Source organism: Peromyscus californicus, unplaced genomic scaffold (assembly GCF_007827085.1).
Source record: "Peromyscus californicus insignis strain IS unplaced genomic scaffold, ASM782708v3 Scaffold_15__1_contigs__length_86483966, whole genome shotgun sequence".
NCBI lineage: Eukaryota > Metazoa > Chordata > Mammalia > Rodentia > Cricetidae > Peromyscus > Peromyscus californicus.
In genome coordinates, this window is record NW_026294447.1 from 51,862,885 (window position 1) to 51,889,861 (window position 26,977).

Here is a 26,977-nt window from a genome sequence, read left to right on the forward strand (position 1 = left end):
AACCAACCATGGAGACCAGAAGAGGGTTCCAGATCCTCTGGAACTGGATTTATATGCAGTTGTTAGCTGCCACGTGGATGGGTGCTGAGAACTGACCTGATCCTCTGAATGAGCAGATACCCTTAACTATTGCGTCATCTCTTCAGCTCCCTCTACATCTTATTTTTTGAGTCAAGGTCTCTCACTGAACTTTGAGCTTGGCATTTTGGCTAGACTGGTTGGCTAGAAAGCCTCCAGGAACCACCTGCTTGTTCTCAAGATGCCAGCCATCATACCTGGCTTTTATTAGGTTTTGGGGACCGAAACTCAGGTCTTAACACTAATACAGCAAGCACTTTACCCATGAAGCCATTTCCCAAGCCCCAGATCATTCTTAATAGGGTGAGAAAAATTCAACCCAGCAGGGCATACTAGGACATGGTTGTAATCTTAGCATTTGGGAGGTAGAGGCAGAAAATCAGGAGTTTCAGGCCAGCCAGGGGTACAATGAAACCTTAGCTCAAAAGGGGGAGGACTTCAAAGCAATGAATCTTTAAAAGAGATATTTTACATTATTAGGAATAATTTTAAATATAGTTATTTGATTTATAAAAATTAAAATTTATTAAATCTTAACCTTGAAAACTATTATGCATCCAGATGTGCATTAAAATGTGACTATTGCAGGCTATCCTTAGGTTTAACCAAGTGTTTCTGTGTACTATTAGAGCTTGAAAGTGCCAGTGCACTCTGCTGAGTCAAGATAATCTTCAAGGCTATTTAAATGGATCATAAAGTTAAAGAGTATATCTGCTCAATGTTCTCTTCTCCCTTCATCTCAGAAGTAGAATTGTCCCCTACTCAATTATGAGAATAATTTGTTGTTTAAAACGGTTTCCAAATATACAGAACACTATATAAAAAAGCAATTCCTTATACCTGCCTCTCTCCCCAAAGACAACTTGCAATAACTCAATTCTTCCTTTCCTAGGATTTGAACATAATTATTGTTTTGGGAGACAGGATCTTCCCAATGTAGAGTTCAGGCTGCCTTCAGACTTGTGATCTTCTGAACTCTATATTGGTATTAAGTCATGGTATTATGCCTGGCATAAATTAAACAGTTTTAAGTAGGTTATCTCACAGGCAGGGATCCAACTCAGGCCATCAGGTTTGGTACCAATTGAACCATCCGGCTGACCCTCCTTGCCCACTTTAAAAAAAAAAATTCAGTTGTTCTTGTTATTAATTTGTAATACATTCTATGTTGATGTTAAAATATTAAGAGAGAGGGGCCAGTAAAAGCACTTGCTGCTGTTCCAGAGGATCTAGGTCCAGTACCCACATGGTGGCTCACAATCATTGATAACTATAGTTTGAAGGGATCTGATTCCCTCTTCTCCTTTCTGCAGGCAATGCATACACATGATGCACATACATACATGCAGGTAAACACTCATACCCATAAAATATATGAGAATATACAAATGAATCTTTTAAAACTACTATGGTTTTTGTCAGTGTTTACACACTTCTGTATAGTCAATTCTGTCAATACTCTTTAACATTCTGACACACATGCTTTTTGTGGTACTTTGCTGTGCTGGGATTACAGGCAGCCTATCAAAAGGGTTAAGTACCTAACACATAGCGGATTTTCAGTAGGTATGTTTGAAACACGGGGTAGGGCAGAAACCCCATCTCTTTATGCAAGTATCTTTTTAAAGAAACACCATGGACAACAAGAGACAAAACTAGGCATTTCCCTCTCCGCCTCAATACAAAGTTGGTTCACAAAACTTAGACCAATCATTTACTTCAAAATTGTGTGTGTGTGTCTCTCTCTACCCCACCAAAAAGTCCCACTGTTTCCAGTCTAATCCATAAACATACCAACAGACTATTTTACTAAAAAAAAGAAACCAGCTTCAATTAAGAGTACAGAATAAGGGATACAAAGATGCTCAGAGGTTAGGAGCAGAGGACCTGTTTGAGTCCTAGCACTCATGCCAGCCAGCTCATAACTACCTGTAACTCTCTAGCTCTAGGGGGTCCACCTCTGGCCTCTACATGCACTCATATGCACATACCCACATGCAGATACACACACATACACATAATTAAAAACAAATTCCTAAAAAAAAAAAAATAAAGTGACAATCTCTTGTTGTAAATCCCATTTCCTGTTTATACTGTACATGTCACATATGCATAAATTATTTTAGTATTTGTATTATTTATTATGTGCATTCCACCACAAAAAGGGGGTTAGTTTGGGAACTACTGGTCAGTTTTGGAGACCTACACATTACATAATATCTGAGTACTAACTACATGGTTACACAAGTGTTGGTCTTAATGATTTTTACAGTTGAATTAGAAAAAACAGAAATCTAAACAAATAATTACATAAAGTTAAACAATGGGATCAATGCCATGAAAAATACAGGCTGCAATAGAGAAGAATGGATAGTGATATATTATTGACAGAAGTGGTAATATGGGGAATTAGGGCAGAGCAAACAGTTGTGCAAATTAAGCAAATGGGGTGGAGAACAGATATGAGGCAGGTAGGATATACAAAAGGCAGTGAAACCAGATGGTGCACATCCTGCAAAGGGTTGGGGTCCTCAAAGAGCTGCAATAAGCCTTTCCTGACTTAATGGTACAAACTTTTCTAGCAAAGCCCAGTAAGAAGCCACGTACAATGCTCCATGGAACATTTTTCAATAATACTATGGAAGTCATTAGCACTGAGCTGACGTTGATGTATTTTCAAAGAAAATAACAGAATATGATATTGATTAAAAAATAAAAAGCACTATGCAGAAAGCAGTGAACACAGATAGCAGGCTTTGGATCACTGTTCTCAGAAAAGCTTGCTTACAGGTTAACCCTGGCAGTATCTAGGTACGGGGGGCCGGGGGTGTTCCTTCCATCCCTTAACTATCTGACAGGGTGGTTCACAGAGCCTCAACAGTTTGGGTAAACAATACGATACATACTGGATTCCTGCTTTCCTCATCTGAGCCTAGAATTTAGGTGGAAGTGAAGTCAGGAGTCCTCTGTGACCAGATGTCAATAAATATTCTGTGCACTATATCACCAATCAACTTCCGTAGGAGACAACACTTCACATGTACTGCCACACTTTCACATTGGTAGGATGAAATGTGTCCTGCATGTCTCCTCTAGAAGACTCAAAGAAGCCTTCCTTTGTTTCTCTTGGGATCCCATCCTTTGTATCCCATGATTCCTTTCCCTTTGTATCCTTGTTCTATACTTCTTGGCCATGGAAGAGTTGTACCATGCAGAGGCCTGTGAGACTTGGTGAATCACTACACCTGAGTTTGGCTTTGAGGATCTGTCTTGAAGGAACCAGTATCACCTCAGGACACTCCAAGACAAAGTTCTTAGCATAAAGGAGATTTATTTGCTCCAGAGGGACAAAAGGTAGAGTGTAGTACAATATTATTTTAAGGTATGTTACTTTTATTTATGTTGCATTTGTTTAACTCTGTGAAGCTGTGTTGCTGTGCCTGTCTAAAACACCTGATGGTCTAATAAAGAGCTGAATGGCCAATGGCAAGGCAGGAAAAAGCGTAGGCAGGGCTGGCAGGCAGGGAGAATATATAGGAGAAATCTGGGAGAAGAGATCAAAAGAGAAGTAGCCAGAGAAGGAGGAGGACTCCAGGGGCCAGCCACCCTGCTACACAGAAAGCCACAGAGTAAGAGTAAGATTTACAGAAGTAAGAGAACGGGAAAAGCCCAGAGGCAAAAGGTATTTAAAATTAAGGAAAGCTAGCAAGAAATAAACCAAGCTAAGGCCAGACATTTATAATTCAGAATAAGCTTCTGTGTGTAGCCAGAAGTTTCTCCAGTTCTGCCCAGTCCTTAGTCCCAAGTAAACACACAGATGCTTCTATTACTTACAAACTGTAAGGCCAATGGGTCAGGCTTCTTGCTAGCTAGCTTTTATAACCTAATTCAATCCATTTCTATTAATCTATATGTTGCCATGTGGCCGTGGCGTTACCAATCTGTGGGCATCTTGTTGCTCATTGGGCACTGGGCTAGCATCTCCTCTCCCTCTCCTTTTCTCTCCTATCTCTTCAGTTCAAATGTCCCACCTAACCTTATTCTTCCTTGCCACTGGCCAAACAGCTTTATTTATCCACCAATCAGAGCAACCCATATTCACAGCATACAGAAAGACATCCCACAGCATCTTTGTGTGAACTGTTTGGGAGCTGGATGGCAGGTCCCTCAAAAGAGCCAAAAAACAACCAACAACAACAGAGAATAAGAGACAAAGAGAGATAGAGGATGAGGGAGAAGGAGAAAGGAACATGGGAGAGGGGGAGACCTCCCCCTCCCCCAGGGGGCACAGGGAGGATGAGGACAGAAGACAGCCTCTGGATAGAGAGGAGACAGACTTGGTCCATAGGCAAATGTGGTTTATAAAGGTAAAAGGGGAAATGCATGTTAGGATGAGGTGTTTAATTTTAACTGGGCATGTAGCTAAAGTTTTCTTGCCTGGCCCACAGTCAGAACAAATCTCTCTCACCTGCCAGTCCCACAGCCGCTCAGACCCGACCAAGTAAACACAGAGACTTATATTGCTTAAAAACTGTATGGCCATGGCAGGCTTCTTGCTAACTGTTCTTACAGCTTAAATTAATCTATTTCTATAAATCTATACCTTGCCACGTGGCTCGTGGCTTACCGGCATCTTCACATGCTGTTTGTCATTGTGGCGGCTGGCAGTGTCTCTCTGACTCAGCCTTCCCCTTCCCAGCTTTATTCTCCTCCTTGTCCTGCCTACACTTCCTGCCTAGCCAATGGCCAATCAGTGTTTTATTTATTGACCAATCAGCAACACATTTGCCATACAGAACATCCCACAGCATGGGCATGTTAATTAGGGTAGCCAAGGGGCTTTTGATGTTGGATTTCAATACTTTGATAGCAGGACCTTGGTAGTCAGCCTCAGCAAGAAGTGGCCAAATAGAGGAATAGACCTTGATGGCTACCTTCAGAAATATAATCAGTTTTTAGCAAGGCAGAGGGAAGGGCAAGGCCTACCAGAGCCATGTTTGCCATGCTGGGATCAGCTAGGCTCCTTAAATGTCTTAGGGTTTCTATTACTGTGATGAGACACCATGACCACAGCAACTCATTTTTGATTATAGAATCTTTTTTATTTTTTAATTTATTTTTTATTTATTTATTTATTCATTCATTCATTCATTCATTCATTCATTCATTCATTCATTCTATTATCAGCTTGATACAGTACAAATTCTTATCCTAATAGTGAAATGTTTCACTGAGGCTTGCCCAGTGATTGAGTAATACCAAACTTATTATAAGCCACAGTCATCCTAGGGCCTCTCGCTGCTATGTAGCCTCCCTGATTCTGTGGGGTGCAGTCTGATTGTTCTTTGCTTTATATCTAGTATCCACTTATGAGTGAGTACATACCATGTTTGTCCTTCTGGGTTTGGGTTACATCACTCAGGATGATGTTTTCTAGTTCCATCCATTTGCCTGCAAATTTCATGCTTTCATTGTTTTTCTCTGCTGAGTAGTACTCCATTGTGTATATGTACCACATTTTCTTAATCCATTCTTCAGTTGACAGGCATCTAGGTTGTTTCCAGGTTCTGGCTATTATGAATAGTGCTGCTATGAACATAGTTGAGCATGTGTCCTTGTGGTATGATTGAGCATCCCTTGGGTATATGCCTAAGAGTGGTATGGCTGGGTCTTGAGGTAGATTGATTCCCAGTTTTCTGAGAAACCACCATACTGATTTCCACAGTGGTCACAGCAACTCTTATAAAGGAAAACATTTAACTGGGACTGGCTTACAGTTCAGAGGTTTAGTCCATTATCATCATGTCAGGAAGCATGGCAGTGATTAGGCAGACTTGCTGCTGGAGAAGAAGCTGAGAGTTCTACATCTGAATCTTCAGGCAGCAGGAAGAGGCTGCCACACTAGGCATGGCTTGAGCAGAGAACTCAAAAGCCCACCTCCAGTGACACACCTCCTCCAACAAAGCCACACCCACTCCAATTAGGCCACACCTCCTAATAGTGCCACTCCCTATGGCACTATGGGTCAAGCATTCAAACACATGGGTCGCTGGGCAGTGGTGGCACACGCCTTTAATCCCAGCACTGGGAGGCAGAGTCAGGCGGATCTCTGTGAGTTCGAGGCCAGCCTGGTCTAAAAACCGAGTTCCAGGAAAGGCACAAAGCTACACAGAGAAACCCTGTCTTGAAAAACCAAAAAAAAAAAAAAACCCAAACAAACAAAAAAAAACCACCAAAAAAAAAAAAAACAAACAAAAAAAAAACCCACATGGGTCAAGCATTCAAACACATGAGTCAATGGGGGCCACTCCTATTCAAACCATCACAGGGTCCCAAGGCAGGAACAGCATGGGGTACCATGAAATATCATCTTCTAACTCTCTCCTTCAGCTTCTCCAACTCAGAGTATATTGTTTTGAGATAAGTATCTAATTGGTGTTCAGGCATAAAGCTATTTTTAGCCAGGCATGGTGGTGCACACCCCCATTTGAGAAGCTGAGACAAGTGGCTTGCCATGTGAGTTCAAAGCCAGTACGGGCTACAGAGAGAGGCCCTGTCTCAAAACAGGTTTTTTAAAAAAATTGTTATGTTTCAGCTGAAACCTTGAAACTAATCTATTTTGTAAAGAAAAGGCAGAGAAGAATGAATGGAAAGCTATGTGCTGGGCCTTAGGAAATAAAAAAAAAAACATTAATCAGGCTGGGTGGGGCCAGAACAGGCTACAGGGAAGAAATGGCATTTAAATGGGGTTCACTTCAAACTGAGAGAACACTCCTCTTCTCTGATGCCAGGAAGTACACAGACTTCAGCTGCACTACTCTCCCTCTGTAAGGGATACACTGTCTAAGCCCTCAGCAGACTAAGTCCCCAAAGGATTAGAACTGTGTCTTACTTCATTAACTATATATGCCAAGGAGCTTCAAGAATGCCTAGCTGGTAACGAATGCTTATTAATAATGAGGTGCTTAGAAATGGAGACTGCAATCAGGAAAGACCCACAGAACAACTGGGAAGACAGGAACACAAATGAAGAGTTTTCAGTTTGAATTTCCTTTACTTTTCCTTCCTCCTCTCTTCCTTTTGTCTCCCTTTGATAACTATGCAAATACTAGCCATGCAGCCGGTACATGTACAAGGCACGTAGCCAGGTAATGTTGGGGAGGGAACCAATTTTGCATGCAAAAATGACATGACACACAGGATACAGTGAATACAGAGAGAAAGATTATGGCATGGAATTTGAGGAAGGTGATTTAGACTTTCTCTGGCTGTCCCTTGTTAGACTCTAAACAAGAAATGTAGATACAGGCATTTCAGCATAGAGGTCAGCTTATGAACAAATGTCAGGCTCATGTACTACCAATTGCTGGAGTAAAAAGATTTAGTACTTTTCAAGATTTTCTCCCAGGCTACTCTGGAATGATTTTCTAAAGTTTTGACCAGACTACCACAAATGCTTAGCCCCACTTTGACCCCTGATTCTTTCTAGTTTTCCTATTAAAAAAAAAACTGCCCAAGAATTCAGCAAGCTTGTTCTGAAAAATGTTAATAAAGGACAACCTTCATAATCTCTCAACCTTAGAGAGAGTTCCTTACCCTCCTAGAAGGTCTTCCCTGGGCCCTGGACAGAAGCAGAAGGGTCTTGTGGGAGACCAGAAGTAGTATTCCCTACAGGCAGAGAGGAGTGAACATTTCTATCTTTGTAGAGACAGTAGTGTCAAAATTCAGATCTCCTGAGCAGCAGATATTCCCGGCTTGAAAGAAGACAGCTAAGAAGCACTGGTCTTATGGAGAAGAGAGAACCAAGAGTATGAGCTCAGATATCCCTGAAATTCTTATGTATGTCATGGATGAGGCCCTTCCCAAGGAAGCTAGAACATGGAATGGTATGACAAAGGGGTGACTTCAGCATAAACCTTACACTTTATTTCCTGCTGGAATTTCATGCAGCAAGCTGAGAAAGCTACAAGAGACTGAAAAGAATAATTCTGAATAAGATACATATGCTGAGCTCTATGATGTATCTCTCTTCTACTAACTTTCCCACCCCTGTGCTCTCAGAACCTCTTCCTACCTTGTCACAGTATCTGTGTAGTTTGATGTAAATGAAAACACTTCAATATACATCTAGCTTTTGATTTGGCCCAAATAAGTCTAGGTTTTACTAGCTAAATTCACAGAATCACAATGAACAGTAGCTATCAGTGGTGGGACTGAAAGGAATGAGGTTTATTAGCCATCAGGAATAAAGTTTTAGATAACCAAGAAAATTAAGCTCTAGAAATCTGCAGTACGACAATGTACCTAGGTCAATGCATTGTGTACTTAAAAAACTTAAGATGTCAGATCTCATATTGTTACTAAAATAAAATGTAATTTAAAAATACAAATATGGTCTGGGCGGTGGTGGCACACACCTTTAATCCCAGCACTCGGGAGGCAGAGCCAGGCGGATCTCTGTGAGTTCGAGGCCAGCCTGGGCTACCAAGTGAGTTCCAGGACAGGCGCAAAGCTACACAGAGAAACCCTGTCTTGAAAAACCAAAAAAAAAAATAAATAAATAAAAAAATAAAAAAATAAATAAATGTATATTGTTCTTGCCAAGAACTGGAGTTTGGTTCCAGGACCCATGTCAGGTGGCTCACAACCACTTGTACCAGCTCCAGAGATCTTATGTCTCTGCATATGCACATACCTATACACGGATATCATTAAAAATAAATCTTTAAAAAGTAGGAATATGAGTGATAATATATAAGTACTGTTAAAGAAGTGAGGCAGGAAGAACTAGAGAAAAAGAAAGTGATGATGCCATTGTTCTTTTAGGTAAAGCTGATAAGTGAGACAAAAATGAAGATCCAGAAGAATGTAGTGCCATAGAATTTAAGGGAGGAAAACTGCACTGAACTGAAAACCTGGAAGGCATTTATTCTGATTCCATACTATAAGTACAAGAGCATGAAGGTGAAGGGAAGCAATGCAATCACAGAGGGAATGTGGTATTTAAAAAGATGTGTGTGGGCTGGAGGGATGGCTCAGGGGTTAGTAGCACTGGCTGCTCTTCCAGAGGACCCGGGTTCAATTCCCAGCACCCACATGACAGCTCACAACTGTCTGTAACTCCTGTTCTAGGAGATCTGACACCTTTACACACATGTAAATAAAATAAAATTAAATAAATTATTAAAAAAATAAATAAAAAGATGTGTGAGAGGGAGGAGCAACTATCAAAGATGGTGCCTCTGGACATTTAGTAATATCTGGAGGAGAGCGTACTATGCCATCCACCAGAGAGAGAGAGACACTAAATATTTTGAAGTAAAGGACAGTCCCCACAACAAAGAATTGTCTGGCCAAAAATGTTAAGAAGAGGCTGGCAAGATGGCTCAGTGGGTAAAGATGTTTGCGGCCAAGCCTGATAACCCAAGTTCTATCCCTGAGACTCACATGGTAGAAGGAAAAAGATGACTCTGAAAGCTGCCTTCTGATCTCCACAGGCACACAATGGCATATGTGCACCTATGTCTCTCTCGCCCCAAAACAATTAAATAAATCGATATAAATTGATTAAAAGTATGTTAGTAGGGCCAAGATTCAGAAACCTACAGACCAGTGTAAGGGATTCAGAAGGGAGAAAACAAAGCAGCAAAGCCTTTGGTAAAGTGAGGACACACTGGGGGAGGTAGACTTTTCTAGGTCTCTATGTGGTGACATTGCTGTGGCATGGTCTATATGTGCTCTGATTGGTCAATAAATAAAACACTGATTGGCCAGTGGCCAGGCAGGAAGTATAGGCGGGACTAACAGAGAGGAGAATTGAGAGAACAGGAAGGTGGAGGGAGACACTGCCAGCCGCCACCATGATAAGCAGCATGTAAAGATGCCAGAAAGCCACGAGCCACATGGCAAGGTATAGATTTATAGAAATGGATTAATTTAAGATATAAGAACAGTTAGCAAGAAGCCTGGCACGGCCATACAGTTTGTAAGCAATATAAGTCTCTGTGTTTACTTGGTTGGGTCTGAGCGGCTATGGGACTGGAGGGTGACAGAGATTTGTCCTGACTGTGGGCCAGGCAGGAAAACTCTAGCTACAAATGGCGCCCAATGTGTTTGGCAAGAGTTTCCACCTGTTCTCTCAATTCTCATCATTACCTTGTGCTAGAAGGCCTGGCAGACCAGTATGGGATCGGATGTGAGTATATATAAAGGATGACTCCTTTTCCTGATTGTATCTTGTAACTGAATAAATAGTGAAGTTAATTCTGAAGCATCAGGGATAAATTCTGCAGTCTCAATATGTAATACCACTCTTTTGGCATACTGAGAGTCAGTAACTATGTTGAGAGGTTCTGAAAAATCCATTAATACCAACAGAATAGCATACAATTCTGATTTTTGAACTGGATTATAAGGACTTTGAACCACTTTACTTAAATTTTCTGATTTGTAACCTGCCTTTCCTCGTTTGTTGGCATCTGTATAAAATGTACGAACTCCAGATATATGTTTTTCCTGTACAATTCGAGGCAAAATCCAATCAACTCTCTTTATAAGATCAATTCTATTGCTTTTGGGATATTTGCTGTTAATTTCTCCCAAAAAATTACTGCAAGCTCCTTGCCAAGGTTCACTTTCTGTCCATAATTTTTCAATATCCTCCTTAGTTAAAGGTACGACAATTTCTGCTGGGTCTATTCCTGCTAATTGACAAAGTCTCAATTTTCCTTTCCAAATCAAGTCAAGAGATTTTTTCCACATAAGTTTTTAATTTTTTATTCTGTTTATTTGGTAAAAATATCCATTTCAATATAATATCTTCCCTCTGCATTAATATTCCATCATATGTCTCTGTTAAAATGAAACAGTTTTTTGCTTATTACAATATAAAGCATATTACAGGTATACCACATAATCTTACAGACCAAGCAGTTATAGAAAGATCAAACAGGGGGCTGGAGAGATGGCTCAGCGGTTAAGAGCACTGCCTGCTCTTCCACAGGTCCTGAGTTCAATTCCCAGCAACCACATGGTGGCTCACAATCATCTGTAATGAGATCTGGTGCCCTCTTCTGGCCTGCAGGCAGAACACTGTATACACAATAAATAAATCTTTAAAAAAAAAAAAAAAAAGAAAGATCAAACAGAACTCTAAAGGATATGCTAAATAAACAGAAAGGGGTAACAAACCCCCAGAAATAGACTGCATAATGCTCTATTAATTTTGAATTTTCTCAATGCTAATGAGAAAGGAACAACAGCTGCTGAGAGACATTGGATAATAGAAAAAAACTACAGAATTAAATCAGCCTATATACTTTAAGGATGTGCTGACCTCAGAATGGAAACCAGGATATGTGTTACGTTGGGGACGAGGTTTGCTTTTATTTCTACAGAAGATAAGCTGTAGATACCATCACAATTGATAAAGGTTCGATTTCAACAAGAGAGACCTCTTAATTAGAGGAGGTGATAGTTCATCAACCAGCATGACCATGCAATTTAAACTAACTTATACCATTAATACATGCCTTTTTATTTAATCAGATAATAACTTGCCGAAAGGGAACCTCCCCAAAATTAGTCTTGGGGAAAGGTTTTTGTTTTTGTCTTTTAGGAGAATGAAGGCTAAGGAATCTAAAGAACACTGGACAAATGAGACAACTGAAGAAAAAGGACAAATCATCTGTCCCAAGAAAAAGAGTAAAATGGCCTATTGGTATATCATCTATAAAATTTCGTAAGTCTTCCTAAATGTTTGTTTCTGCTCTTCTCTAAAGAAATTTAACACTATTGGTCTTCTTGTAGTCCCGGTTCAATTAAAATTTAAAGCTGGCTTTGGAGTTGGAAAATGGCTCTCTCCTTCTTTAAACTCAAGCATGTTGTTAAAAGGAAAATGCAAACTCCCTGTATCATGCCAGAAGAAAGAGCCATCTTCTGACACGGGACAGGAGAAAAACCAAATTAATTAAGGGACTATTCTATTACTACTAATCTCAATTCTTTAATTCTATTCTGATTCTTTAAACTTTTCTTAAAGTATGAATTTTATATCAAAATTTACAAGATTTATATATATATTAAACTTTGTTAAGATATTAATGGTCATATAAGAGTACTAACTAATTCTAGAAAAAAGGCTTCAATTAGCTGCCTATACATGTCTTTGTGTTCGAGTCTCTTATCATTTTTCTGCAGGAAATTACGGCCAGGTCTAACATCAACTGAAGTCTCCAGGAAGAAGATGGGGCCCCACAACAACAATAATTCCACGTGGACAATAATAATACCACTAAGCTGACAAACATCATCTACAGATCAGCTTTGGACTACAAACTGCTCAGAGCAATTCTGAGAGGGCTAGCTGAGATGATTCAGTTTCAAAGACTACTTGAATAAGGACGTGAGATAAGCCCTGAACTTTGGCATTATGCTCAAATTGGACAACAAAGGATATAGCTACCTTTCCTAGAATTTGACAATTAACCCAAACTTTTTCTTTTCAGAATAAAGATACCTTCGCCCATACCCAGCAGGAAGCAATTTTAAGAATATGATGCCCACATTCCCAAAGAGGTGGTGTGGGGCGGGTGGTTTTTTGGTCTTTTAATAGGTTTTGGGTCTGGGATAATTTTCATTGTTTAGGAGGGTTGGTTACAAGTTGTTGTTAAGGGTTAGGAAAAGGGCTAAACAAAGGAGATTAGATTTAAGGTTCTTGTTTAAAAAAAAAAAAGATAATTACTAGTTTTAAATACTTTACATTGGATTGGATTTTTTTATATTGTATACAAATTATACATATTGAGATTGATATTGTTAGAAAATGCTATATATATATTTCTAATCTTGTTCAAGATATTGTACTTACATCATTCATTTAACAATGTAGTGCAATTTGCTGATTCTTGAATGTTATTATTACCAACTATTAGGATAAAAAGAAATGAAAGTTAGTAGTTAGACATTACAATAGAACTTGTTGTCATATTAGGTATGTTTTCAAGATTGAGCAGATATATTTTAGATAGACAGGTCATCTTCAAACCCTTCAGAGAGCTACAGAATATGGCATTTAAAATGTTTTAATAACTTAGAAAATTTTTCTTTTTGTTATGACTATGAGACATGTCGGCTCCTGGCAGTACCAATCTACTTCAGAGAAAATATGGGCATTGAAGAAACTGGATATGGAGTCAACTTTCATTGTGGCAAAAGTTAGCCACTGGACAACAAAGTATCCTCGAATCAACTGCTGAGAAACAGGACAAAATGGACAGACAAGACATGAAACAAAGGACTACCGATTCTTGCTAAAACAAGTGTAGTTGTGGCTTTAACAAAAGGCATCTTCTGAGGCCAGGACAATATGGCACCATCCCTGAAGTGGCCTTTGCAATTCGGAAAAGGTACAGTGCCCTTTTCTTCGAAGGTCTACCCAGAGAGGCAAGTGGAAAGACAGGGACCAAAACTATAGCTATATGAAAAAGCCATATAGACATCTACTTTATAAGCTTATTGAAAAACAATGGTACCCTCCACAGATATAGAATGACCCTCCCTATGAAAATCCTAGTGCCAGATATGAGACACCTCCCTAGAAGATGTTGGCCAGAGAAGTCCCAGATGTTTCTGAAATAATACTGCCTATTGTCATGGCTCCTGGTTGACCATCAGAACTTTATGGTAAGACCCTATTGCTGAAAACACAGTATACTTTAGTCAAAGGACATGGAGAAATCAGGCTGGAGCTGACCTGAAGCGTCTTCCCTACCAGCTAGGCTTCATGGTGCCAGAAAAGTCCTATGTAGGTTGCTGTTTAAGAAAAGTAATCAATAGTTTTACTTAATGAAACTTCTCTATCATTAACAGTTGCTAACATTTGACACAAACTTATCTAGTTCTGCCCAAAGCATTTTGCTTGCAAGAAAATTTTCATGCCTAGTCTTAAGCAAGCAAAAAATAATTTGGGAAAGTCTAAGGTAAGAATATTTAAGTCTTATAAAGCATATCATAAAATTCTCTAAAACACAACTCATAAATAATCCTAGCTAGAACAGACCTAAATACAATTTCAAAACACATATTATCCAATGTATATATAAATCAAAACATTACATTGTACCTCATAAGTATATGTAAATATTTCAGCAATTTTTTTAAACTTTTTTTTTTAACATTAAAAACAAAAACAAAACCCAGACACCATACTGCGCTGCTGCCTGAGGTCATGGTGACGTCCAGCCCAAACTTCTGCTAAGGGCCATGTCTGGGTCCATGGTCCTGCTGCATCTGGGTTCTGTGTTGATGTCCATAGGCCGAGTTACCACTGGGGGCCATAGGAAACATACCCATTAAAATCCCAGGGCAGTGCTGAGCTGGCCCCATCCTTCACTGACCCTCAGATAGCTTGCCCTGTCCCTCCCTGGTCACTGTAGAAGGAAAGCCACCCCCCACCCCCATTCCTCACCACAGGCATGGGAGAGGTAGCCTGATGGCAAAGGCTTAGGAGAGCTGTCTCTGCCCCTTGCCTAAGGGGGGGTGGCGGTTCCAGCAGCCTGGACTGACCAGCTTAGCTACCACCCAGACCCACATCCTGGGACTTCGGCTGGCCCACCCTAACATCTACCTCATCTATGATCTGCTGGCGTGAAGGGGCTGGTCCTGCTGAAATGATACCCAGAGGATCTCCATGACTCAGAGCAATGGCAGGATATCTGAGAGGAGTTTCAGTGAGGGTCCAGTAATGATGGCGTGTGTGCCATCATCAAGCCAAAGGCCTTGAACCAGACCAATGATTCACTGCAATGAACATTTGAGGATGGGGCTGATTGGACAAAAGGTGTGTGTGACACACCACAGTTCCCAATACCACTAGGAAGGATGAAGAAGTACTGGAGAGGCAGGAAAGACTGAGGAGCAATGTAGGTTTTTTGTTTGTTCTGTTTTTAATTATATTTTTGGAGAGGGTTTATTCTGGGGCGGGGACACTGGAGGGGGATTGGCATATGGAGGGACTTGGAGGTGAGCAGGACTGGGGTACATGATGTCAAATTCCCAAAGAATCAATAAAGAATTAATATATGACACAATAGAGACTAGGGAAATGGCTCAGTCAAAAAGGACCTGACTTCAATCTCCCCACCTATGTTTATTAAAAAACAAGAACAAAAAAAACCAAAGCCACATGTGATGGACTATGCTTGTAATCTCAGCGCTAAAGACGCCAAGACAGGCAGATGCTCAGGACTTGATGGCCAACCAATTTAGCTTAATTGTTGAGATCTCAACTGATGAAAGACTGTTTCAAATAAGGAACAACACCTTTTATGGAACAACACCTGAAGCTGGTCTCTGGGCTTTATACACATGCATGTGTACAAACACATGGACACATATACATGCGCATATACACAATGCATCTGAAGTTAGTTCTGGCATGTAAGTCTCCCTCTTTAAAAAGGAAAGAATAGTACAATAATAGTACAATTTAATACTGCTCCTTCCAGAAGGGACTATGACAAGATGAGATCCACCTTTTTTCAAAAGATTTATTTATTTATTATGCATACAGTGTTCTGCCTGCATGTATCCCTGCAGGCCAGAAGAGGGCACCAGATCTCATTACACATGGTTGTGAGCCACCATGTGGTTGCCGGGAATTGAACTCAGGACCTCTGGAAGAACAACCAGTGCTCTTAACCTCTGAGCTATTTCTCCAGCCCCACATTTTCTTTTTTAAAAGAGACATGAGAGATGACTTCTCTCTCTATGATTTATTTTATTTTTAAATCATTGTGTGTCTGTGTGTGGATGTGTGCATGTGTATGTGGGTGCCTGCAGTGGCCAGAAGAGGGCATCAGATCCCAGAACTGGAGTTACAGGTGGTAGTAAGTTGCCTGGTGGGTGCTGGGAACCAAACTCCAGTCCTCTGTACTTGCTTTTAACTGTTGATAGAAAAACCCACATTTTCTATCTAAGTGAAAATATCTAACCAGGCATAGTAGCTCACATAGGTAATTCCAGCATTTAGGGGATGATGGCAAAAGGACTGCCGTGAATTCAAGACCAGCCTCAATTACAGAGTAATCTGTCTCAAAATATAAATTCCAGGTAATAATTAAGAGCCAGCAAACAATGTCTAGTCTAAATTTTCCATTTTACTTTGACTTAAAGATAATAACACACCTTACATTTATTTTAAACTTGCTTACACAGTACTAATATAGTCGGGTTATTTTATCCTATCAGGTCACTTGCTGGATGTCTATTAGGAACAGACACTACACTACATTCTATATATTTTGATTTAAAGTCAAACACACCAAGTGAGTGATTACAATGTGCTATGATATGGATGGGAGAGAGGTTTAAAGTGCCAACAGAGTTGGTAACTGTTGGTAGAGGTAATATAACTAGACCTTCAGAATAGAGAGCACTGTACCAACCAGAACATTTTTTAATTCCAAGGAGCTGGTTTAAACAAGAAATTTGTGGCTGAAGAGATGGCTCAGTGGTTAAGAGCACTCACATGCTGCTTTTCCAGAGGAGCCAGGTTTGGTTCTCAGAACCCACATGGTGGCTAACCAACTCCAGTTCCAGAGGATTCTAAGTCCTCTTCTGGCCCATGCATTTATGTAGTGTACAACATGTAGTCAAAACACCCATAATACATACACACATAAACAAACAATTTATAAACAACAAGAAATTTATCTGTCATGAGAAATGCTGTAGTAGATATGGCCCAGGATATATGACTAAATGATGCCACCAAGGACTCAAGATCCCTTCTATCTCTGATCTAACATCTTTAGGGGTGTTTTATCCCCTGTGGTTAGAGGACAACTGCCAGCAGCAACAGGGGCCTCATGTTCTCTAGGTCTTGAACACCAAGGGACAATTTCTCCAGAAATAGTCTGTCTTCTTCAGTTCAACCTGACTGGGACAGGTAACAGATTAAAAGGGAATGCAATGAGCTGATTGGCTTAGATCAATCAAAACCTAACCCTGGAGTTGGTGATGAATCATCTCTAAGTGTTCTATATTTATGAATAAAAGCATATTTGTCAGGAAAGAAGATAGATGATGGGCAGCTAACAGAGTTGATGACAAAGAATAAGGAAACTCCAAGCACTTGGATAAACACATGAAAACCAGACAGAAGCACAGGAAGTAAGAAACGGCTTGGTTTAGCTGGAGTCATGGGAAATGTAAGATCAGATACATCTTGCACTCTTTTTCTGAGTTTGGCCTTTATCCCACAAGACAAGACGTAGTTAACATTTTTATTTTTATTTTTTGGTTTTTTGAGACAGGGTTTCCCTGTGTAACAAACAGTCTTGACTGTCCTGGAACTCTCTGTAGACCAGGCTAGCCTCAAACTCCCTGAGATTTGTCTGCCTCTGCCTCCCAAGTACTGGGATTAAAGGCGTGTGCCACCATCGCCCCGCCAGATTTTTTTAAGTAGAAAGATACTACAATTAGGTTTTCCAGTACAACTGAGGAAGTATTATCAAGAATAGCCAATGGATGGAGAGAAGGCTCAGTGACTAAGTACATGTAGTTGACTCTCAACCACCCGTAACTCCAGTTCCATTGGGATCTGATACCTATGGCCTTTGTTGGTACCTGCATTCGTGTGCACATATGCCCTCAGACACACATACACATAATTAAAAATAAAATTTAAAAATAGCCAGAGATAGGGAAGAGTAGGGAAAAAGAAAAAGTAGCACAGCGTTAGCTAGAGTCTATTCAACAGTAGTCCAGACTGGTAAGGAAAGGAATGGAAAAAGAATATGACAGGATTTAAAATCCACACAAGTAGAAAACCTAGACAGGACCATTCTATAATTTTTGTTTGTTATGTTTTTTGAGATAGGATCTCACTATGTAGCCTTGGTTGGCTAGGAATTTACTATGCAGACCAGGGCTAGCTTGTAAATTATAGATATCTGCCTGCCTCTGCCTCCTGAGTGCTGGGATTACAGGTGTATGCCACCATATCCAGCCCTATTATAAACATTGTATGTATATGTGGTGATAATTTGTACTCTAACAAATAAAATTTGCCTGAAGATCAGAGGACAGAGCCAGTCACCAGATTAAACACAGAGACCCGGCAGTGGTGGCACACACCTTTAATCCTAGCACTTGGGAGGCAAGAGATCCATCTGGATCTTTGGGAGTTCAAAGCTACCCTAGACTACACGAGATTAATTCAGTCTAAAAGAGAAACAGAGCGAGGCAGTGGTGGCATACACCTTTAATCCCAGAACTTGAGATCTCATTCCTCTGCTACCAGTATTTGGGAAGCACACATGCCATTAATCCAAGCAATAGGAAGGTTGAGACAGGAAGTGATATGGTTGGGCGGAGAAAGGCATATAAGGCGGGAGGAGACAGGAACTCAAGTCTTTTTGGCTGAGGACTTAGGGGCATTCAGTCTGAGGATTTACAGAGACAGGATCTTCCCTTTTGGCTGCGGAGCTGGAGAGGTAAGAAGTGGCTGTGGCTTGTTTCCTCTATCTTTCAGCATTTATCCTGGTAACTGGCTCTGGGCTTTTATTATAAGACCAATTAGGATTCGTGCAACATGTGTATGTGTACTCCTGCACTTCACAGTACACGTTGGGGTCAGAGGACAGCTGGTAGGAATCAGTTCTCCTCTTCCACCATGAGGATCCCAGAGATCCTCATCAAACTCAAGTCATCAGGCTTAGCAGCAAGTGTTTTTATCTGCTAAGCCATCTTGCTGGCCCCTATTTCTTTTATAACAAGAGAGAAAATTAAAACCTTCAAACAGATTAGGCAACTTACTTGTGATCATGAAGTGATAAAAGTCTGGTACAGTGGTGTATATTTATAATCTCAGCTACTGGGGAGGCTGAAACAGGAAGATCACTTGTGTCTAAGAGTTCAAGAGCAGCCTGGGTAACAATGTGATGCCATCAAAAATAAAACAAAATCATAAGACTATAGTCAGACTGTAAACAGAGGTTTGGTGTCCAAAGTCAGTGTTTTATTATAGAACAAACACACATGAAAATGGTTTTTAATGTTTCACAAATAAGCTTGACAGTGGCTTGCACCAATAATCCCAGCACTTGGGAGGCTGAGGAAGGGTTAGTTAGAGGCTTTCACTAGTTAGAGGCCAGCTGAGTTACACAGTGAGTTCCAGGACAGCCCGGGGTACATAGCGAGACCCTGGCTCAAAACAAAAACAGCCATGCAAATAAACCCTGTACTGCCATATCATTCTGCCAACGACACTACAATTTTCTCATTTACCAGGATAGACACTCTTGCAGAACCCACATTTTTTTTTAAAAAACATACCAGCTAAAATAATAAATCTAGACTATAAGAAGACTAACTCACATAATAAATGCTGCACACAAAAAACTTGTGCTAACATTTTTCTCAGTGGAGTCTGGGCTACATGAGACCGTGTGTGTGTGTGTGTGTGTGTGTGTGTGTGTGTGTGTGTGTGTGTGTGTGTGTGTGTGTGTGTCTCAATGGTAAAGACTGAAAACTTTCCTCTAAGATCCACAACAATCTAAGTAGGGCCACTTCCACCACTTCTAGTCAATACAAGTACTAAGAACCCTAGTTGAGCACTAAGACAAAGAGTAAATAAAAGGCATTCAAATTGGAAGGAAAAAAAAAGATGTAAACTGACTGTTTTTAGAAGACTTGATCTTAGCTGCAGAAAAGAATTATACATTCCCCCCCCCATCCAAAAAAGAACCTGTTAGGATAAACACAACAAAGCTACAAAACACAAAAATCATTAAAAGTGAGATGTATTTTTATTTATTTTTATTTTTTAAAAAATTTATTTATTATGTAAACAGTGTTTTGTCTGCACACCCTAGAAGAGGGCACTAGATCTCATATAGATGGTTGTGAACCACCATGTGGTTGCTGGGAATTGAACTCAGGACCTCTGGAAGAGCAGCCAGTGCTCTTAACCGCTGAGCCATCTCTCCAGCCCTGAGATGTATTTTTATATACTAACAATAAATAATCCAAAATGAGCCTGGTATGATGGTTTAGACTAGAATCCCTGCACGTGGGAGGTGAAGGCAGGAGGATCACACCACAAGTTCGAGGCCAGCCTGGTCTGATCTACATGGCAAGTTACAGGCCATCCAGGGCTACATGGGAAAGCCCTGTCTCAAAGCAAAGCAAAACAAAACAAACAAACAAACAACAGCATCAAAAAGATTAAAATACTTAGGAATAAACACCAACTTGATGAGAAACTTTGACACTGAAGATTGAAAACCACTGTCGAAAGCACTTGTTTCATCAGTACATGTGTGAAACAAGAGACGTAAGCATGGCCTATGGGGAAGAAGGAGAAAAGCTGAGCATGAGCACACCTGTAACTCCAGCACTTGCCAGGCTAGAGACAGATGATCAGGAGTTCAGGGCCTGTCTGGGCTACATAAGACCCTGACAGAAAAAAGGGGTAAGGGTAAGGAAGAGAAGAGGAAGGGAAGGAAGAACACTGCTGAAACTCAAATCAAAGATTTAACATTGTTAAAATGTTAAGATAAGCTGGGTGGTGGTGGCTATGCCTTTAGTTCCAGCACTCAGGAGGTAGATGCAGGAGTTCAAGGCTAGCCTGGTCTACAGAGTGAGTTCCAGGAGGGCTAGGGGTACACAGAGAAACCCTATCTCGACACCCTCCACACACAAAAAAAAGTTAAGACTGGGTCATGGAGGGTAAAAGTCATCACTGCCAAGCCTGAGGACCTAAGCTTGATAGCCAGAACTCACAAAGTGGGAAAGAAAGACCTAATTTCCATAAGTTGCTCTGACTTCCACAGGTACACAAGAGCACTGACACACATGTGCAGTCACAGTCTTATACACACAATCACACATACAACAAATAAGTGCAAAAAGTTAATAATACCCAAAGCAACTTACATATTTAATAAAACAACAAAATCCCAATAGTTTTCATTAGAAAAATCTATTCTAAATGTCTATAGCATCTCAAGAGATCCCACTGCAAAACAATCATAAAAAAGAACAATGCAGAGGATCATGTTTGTTGATTTTAAATCTTGACTACAAAGCAGATATTAAAACAGCCTGTAACCAACATAAACAGACCTACAGAGAGCCCCAAAACAAAACCTAGCACTTATGGTTCAATGGCCTTCCTATCTCCTCCTTGATCCCTCCCTCCTTCCCCTCTCCTCACCTTGTACATGCTAGACATACTTTCTACAACTAAACTATACTCCTAACCCCTCAAATAATGTTCATTAAGGTGCCAAGGCTATTGCCAACTGGGAAAACTGGACAGCTACACTTAAAAAGATAAATAGAATATCTACAACTATAAAACTCTTAATAGAAAACAAAAGAAGAAGACCTTCATAATACTGGATTTGGCAACAATTTCCATATATGAAGCAAAAGAAAAATTAGGTAAGCAGGGATTCATCATAGTTAAAAACTTTTTGATATGCCGGGCGGTGGTGGCGCACGCCTTTAATCCCAGCACTCGGGAGGCAGAGCCAGGCGGATCTCTGTGAGTTCGAGGCCAGCCTGGGCTACCAAGTGAGTCCCAGGAGAGGCGCAAAGCTACACAGAGAAACCCTGTCTCGAAAAAACCAAAAAAAAAAAAAAAAAAAAAAAAAACTTTTTGATAGACTACAGATGTAGCTTAGTAGTGGCAGAAGACCACTGGGTTTGCATCCCAACACCACAGAAAATTTTTTTTTCAGTTTTTGCTAGGTGTGGTGGTATATGCCTGCAATTCCACTGCTTGGGAAGCACAGAAAGAAGGGTCATTAGTTCAAAAGCCAACCTGATCACATAGCAAGATCTGGTCTCAAAAATAACAAACAAACAAACAAACAAACAAAAAACCCAAATAAATAAGCAAATTTTTTCCATATCAAAGGGAGAAAAAACAACCCATAGATTAGTAGAAAACATTTTTTGCATTCTGCTGTAGATGTCAAGCCTGACCTGAGTTTGAATTCAATCCCCACAATCCCCACATTCCTAACTACATTGAATGGAGAGAACCAACTCCTGCTAAATTGTTTTTTGACCCCCCCCCCACACGTGCTATGAAATGTGCACAAGCATACTAGCACCCACCCACAAGTGTATATGCACACACAAAATAAGTAAATGTAATTTTACAAAATCATATCTGATAAGAGATCAATATTCAGAAAACCAAAGAACTCCTGTAACTCAACAAACAACTTGATTTAAGAAACAGGGAAAGGAGCTGAGCATGTCTCCAGCACTAGGAAAGTTAAGCATTTTGATGCTAGCCTGGGATTCAAAATCTCTCTCAAAAAAATCCAAAGGAGCAGATGAAGTGACAAAATGCATTACGTAGAGGAAAGATATTCATCACTAACCATTAAGTAAATGCAAGTTAAAACACAATGATAGTATTCATAATAGCCAGAACCTGGAAACAACCTAGATGTCCATCAACTCAAGAATGGATTAAGAAAATGTGGTACATATACACAATGGAGTACTACTCAGCAGAGCAAAACAATGACATCATGAAATTCGCAGGCAAATGGATGGAACTAGAAAATATCCTGAGTGAGGTAACCCAGACTCAGAAGAACAAACATGGTATGTACTCACTCATAAGTGGATATTATATGTAAAACAAAGGATAACCAGACAACAACCCACAACTGCAGAGAAGCTAGCTAACAAGGAAGACCCACAGAGGGATGCATGGATCGCCCTGGGAAGGGGAAATAGATGAGATCTCCATGAGTAAACTGGGGATGAGGGGTGGGCAATGGAGGGTAGGGGATAGGGGATGAGAACATAAAGGAATGAGATGGTTGAGCTGGAATAGAGACGGGAATGGGAAAGCAATGAAAGAGATATCATGGTAGAGGGAGATATCATGGGGATAGAGAGAAACCCCATGCTTGGCAAGTTGCCAGGAATCCCCAAGGATGACCCCCCCTTGGACTACTAGAAATAGTGAAGAAGGTGCCTGATCTGAACTGGCTTACCCCAGTGATCAGACCGGTAAATACCCTGTCATCACAGAGCTTTTCTCCAATGACTGATGGAAGCAGATGCAGAGATCCACAACCAAACACCAGGCAGAGCTCCAGAAGTCCAGTTAAAGAGAGAGAAGAGGGATTCTATGAGCAAGTGCATCAGTGCATAAAGATGGGGAAACCTGCAGAGACGACCAAACCAAACTAGTGGGAACTCATGAAAGTTGGATCAATGGCTGTGAAGCATGCATAGGACTGGACTAGGCCCTTTGCATGGCGAGACAATTGTGTAGCTTGAACTGCTTGGGGGGGCCCCCTGGTGGTAGGATCAGAATCCATCTCTGGTGCATGAGCTGGCTTTTTGGAGCCCACTACCTATAATGGGACACCTTGTGCAGCCTTGAGGCAGGGGGAAGGGCTTGGACTTGCCTCTATTGGATGTGCCTTCCCAGGGGTGGCCTTGCCTTCTTGTGGGGAAAGTGGGAGGTGGGTTGGGAGAGGGGCTTGGGGGGGCAGGAGGAGGGAAGAGGGGAATCTTTAATTGGTGTGTAAAATGAATGAAAAAACTTTAATAAAAAAACCACAATGATACCACATCACACTCTTTAGAATGGCTTAGTATAAAAGGAGGGGAAACCCTTCACCCCCCCCACCCCCACACACCCCAGGACACAATCGTTGTGCATTACTGGTGGAAATGTAAACTTTCTTGAGCTTGATAAACACCCAAAAATACACTAAAGAAATGTCTTCAACAGGTTATTTTTACATCATGTTCACACCAGCATTATACATAGTGGTCAAAAGATGAAAGCAACTCAGGTGTTCAAGAACAGATGAATAAACAAAATGTAGTATATACTTAGAATGAGTTCTTCCACCTCAAAAAAGAAGGAAATTCAGACACTGTACAACATGAATGGACCATTAAGCCAGTTGCAAAGACAAATACTATTGGCTCATTTTTTTCTTGCCTTCTTTTAACTCAACCTGTGGATGACAGCTTATAACAAACAGTGTCTTTAAAGGGTTGTTATAACTTGCATAAAAGAAAAATCCAAATCTCAATTTGGCACTAAAACCCTTCTACAGAGATAACCTTCTGGCTATCTAATGTTTCCTATGGAAAACATCTTCCAAAGAAACTCTACTATCTGCTCATTTGTCTCCCTCTATTCCCCTTTCCCAGTGCCAATCTCCAGTTTATACACTTGCTTTTTTCTCACAAAGTAACTGCTCCAACCTCTCTGTAAATATAAACACTCATTGGCCAGTTGAAATTCCAAGTGTCCCAGGAAGTTATTTAAACTCCTAAGGCCCTGCTAGAACTTCCTCTACCCTGAACTCCCACAGCATTCTTTGTATTAGTAGAACTCACTAGATTGGCTTCTAGACTCATGTTAGTGCATCTTTTTCCAATAAGAACCTTGAGGCAAAGTCTATTACATATTACACTTCTTCACTTCCTCCCCCAGCTCTGGAATAATTCAAACACAAAGCAGACCTTCAATAATCACTTGAGTAGTCTGAGCTCAGTGACTAAAATATGAAAACAGAATCACTTGATTCTATTATATTTCTGAAAGTTGACCTGTGACACACCATAAATAAAATTCTGTAGCCCAACAAAAGGAGAGAAGGAAATTAGGTAGTATAATCTGGAAAACCACTGTGTTTTAAATCCTAAAGTTAAAGCCAGACAGATAGAAAGAACTTCCTCAGATGCTCATCATGTTGGGACACAGAACACTATAGGAGTTAGGTTTAACAGAAATAAATACTGACCTGTGGGCTTTACTGAACTCATGTAGAAATGAGCCAGGCTATAATTTGATGAAAACCTAGTCATGCACCTAAGAAAACCTCAAATGAAATGTCAATTTCTAATAAATATGGTGTGTGTGGGGGTGTGTGGCCTCTCCAGCAGTTACTTTGAGGTAGCTGCCAGGTTTCAGAGAGACGTGCTCATTTCTGCTTTCAACTTTATTGTGCAAAGGCCTAGTGATTGGGATGAACATTGGTGGAGAAAGAAATCCACGAAGAATAGGCAGTGCAGGAGTGGAGTGAAAAGAGCCCCCTCTATAAAGGGTCTGCAGAAGCCTGAGTCCCAGTTCAGGTCTCACCCTTCCTTAGCTAAGACCCACGGCAACTCACCTTTCAAGTTCCACTTTCCCCACTTTAAAACACACCCAAATCTCTAAAGGTTTCTCTGACTCCAAAATTCCAAGACAAGTCTAATCACAGCTGTTCTTAAGGATGTACGGTTCATAGAACTTCAAGTCTTTCTTCCACACTTAACAATGTGAGGAATCTTTGAAAAGACAGGGATGCTAGCTACTCAGAGACAAAAGACAGCGTTTGCTGGAAAAGCTAATGAACTGCAAAACTGCCTCCTTGCTGGTTACAGTGAGATGTTTGAGCTGAGGAAACAGTGAGCTTGGAAAGAGAGCCAAGACTGCCTTGTAAATTAGGCCTACTCCAGAGTACTTATTATGCGTGCTGCTATGTGAAGAGGCGCTGTGCTAGTTCAAAGCAGATCCAACACTCCTCGGAGTTTCTCCTAAGACGGTGAGAAAGTTCTCACCCTAGAGTGCGAGAGTGAGTGTGAGTGCGTGGAAGGGAGTAAACAGCAGAGCCGAAGAGAAGGCGCTGAGAAGGCACGCCTTTCGCCAAGTACTCCAGGGAGCTCAGCCTCCGCTTCTCCATCAAACGCTCCCTCCGTATTGTCTCTCCACCTACCTGTCAAAGCTCAACGCCAGTTTCCTTCCTCCCATAGTCACTCTCCCCGGACGATTTCACTTCGCCCGCGGGGAGCGGCCCGCCCCAGGCCCGCTCCTCCCCAAGCTCCGGCCCTCGGGCCTCACGCCCACCCGCGCGCGGCCCCGCACCCCGTAAACAGGCGTCCGCGTCCGGAGCGGGTTCCCCGGTCCAGGGTGCGGCGGGTCCCGCCCCTCCAAGCCCAGTGCAAGGGAGTCCGTCCCCGCGGCCACTAGGGCCGGGGTGGCTGGGTGGGAGGGGCATCCGATGGCCCCGAGCGCCGCGCCTCAGCCTCAGCCCCCGTCGGCCGCGCGCTGTCCGGCCCGCCCCTCTGGGCGCTGGGACCGGCCCGTCCCGCGCCGGCGCACTGGGCCCTTAGACGGCCGGCTGGCCAGCGCCTCGGCAACTCCCGCGGCGTCCGGGCCTCAGCCGAGGCGCCACCACGCCCAACCACGGCCCGTTCCTCCGCCGGACGTCCCGCACCGCGCCGGACAGCGAGACGGCTCCTCAACCCCAGCCACCGAGGGACACTCACCTCGGAGGCTCCTCCCGCCGCGGCTGCTGCTGGGACCGCTGCCGTCGCCTCCGCCGCCGCCGCCCCCAGCGCCGCCGTCCGCACTGGCGCCAGCCCCCGCGGCCATTCTCCTCCAGCCGCCGCCGCCGCCGCCGCCGCCGTCCTCCCCGCTCCTGTCAGTGGCTTAGGCTCCGGGACTGCTCCAGGTTCCCCCTGTCGCCATTTTGACTCCGACAGGGAGCAGGAGGGGCTCGCTCCGGCGCGGCCCTGGCGCGCTTGCGCCGCTCTGCGGAGCCGGACGGCCCCGCCCGCCCCCGCTGTCGGCACGCCCCGGTCACGTGTCCCGACGTCGGCGCGCCGGGTTAGGGGAGGAGGGGCACGCTGGGAGGCGCGTTCCCAGGGACTGGGGCCAAGTGGCGAGTGCGCGCGCATTCTTCTGCCTAAGTTGGCCGGAGGCGGCTGTGAAGGGGCGCTGGGTACTTGTTGCAGCACCCTGCCCATAACCTGGCATTGTAGCGTATTATTCCTTGTATCTGAATGGGATAATCATCACAAGGCACCGGAAAGCCAGTTCCACTGATTCATTTCCTTTCCGCGGCCGCCATCC

The 26,977-nt window shown here is 42.1% G+C and overlaps 1 protein-coding gene across 5 annotated transcripts in view; it reads right to left on the reverse strand.

The window, feature by feature from the left end:
• Positions 1-26,509, reverse strand: part of Btbd7 (BTB domain containing 7) — a 108,497-nt gene extending 81,988 nt beyond the window's left edge. For 3 of the 5 annotated variants that reach the window (XM_052738839.1, XM_052738840.1, XM_052738841.1), the window contains exon 1: positions 26,392-26,503. The gene's annotated coding sequence lies outside the window, so the exon portion shown is untranslated. Of the gene's footprint in view, positions 1-25,838; positions 25,950-26,391 lie in introns of those variants that run through there. The other 2 variants (XM_052738837.1, XM_052738838.1) reach the window with 2 other exon arrangements.
• Between the last annotated feature and the right edge of the window lie 468 nt (positions 26,510-26,977).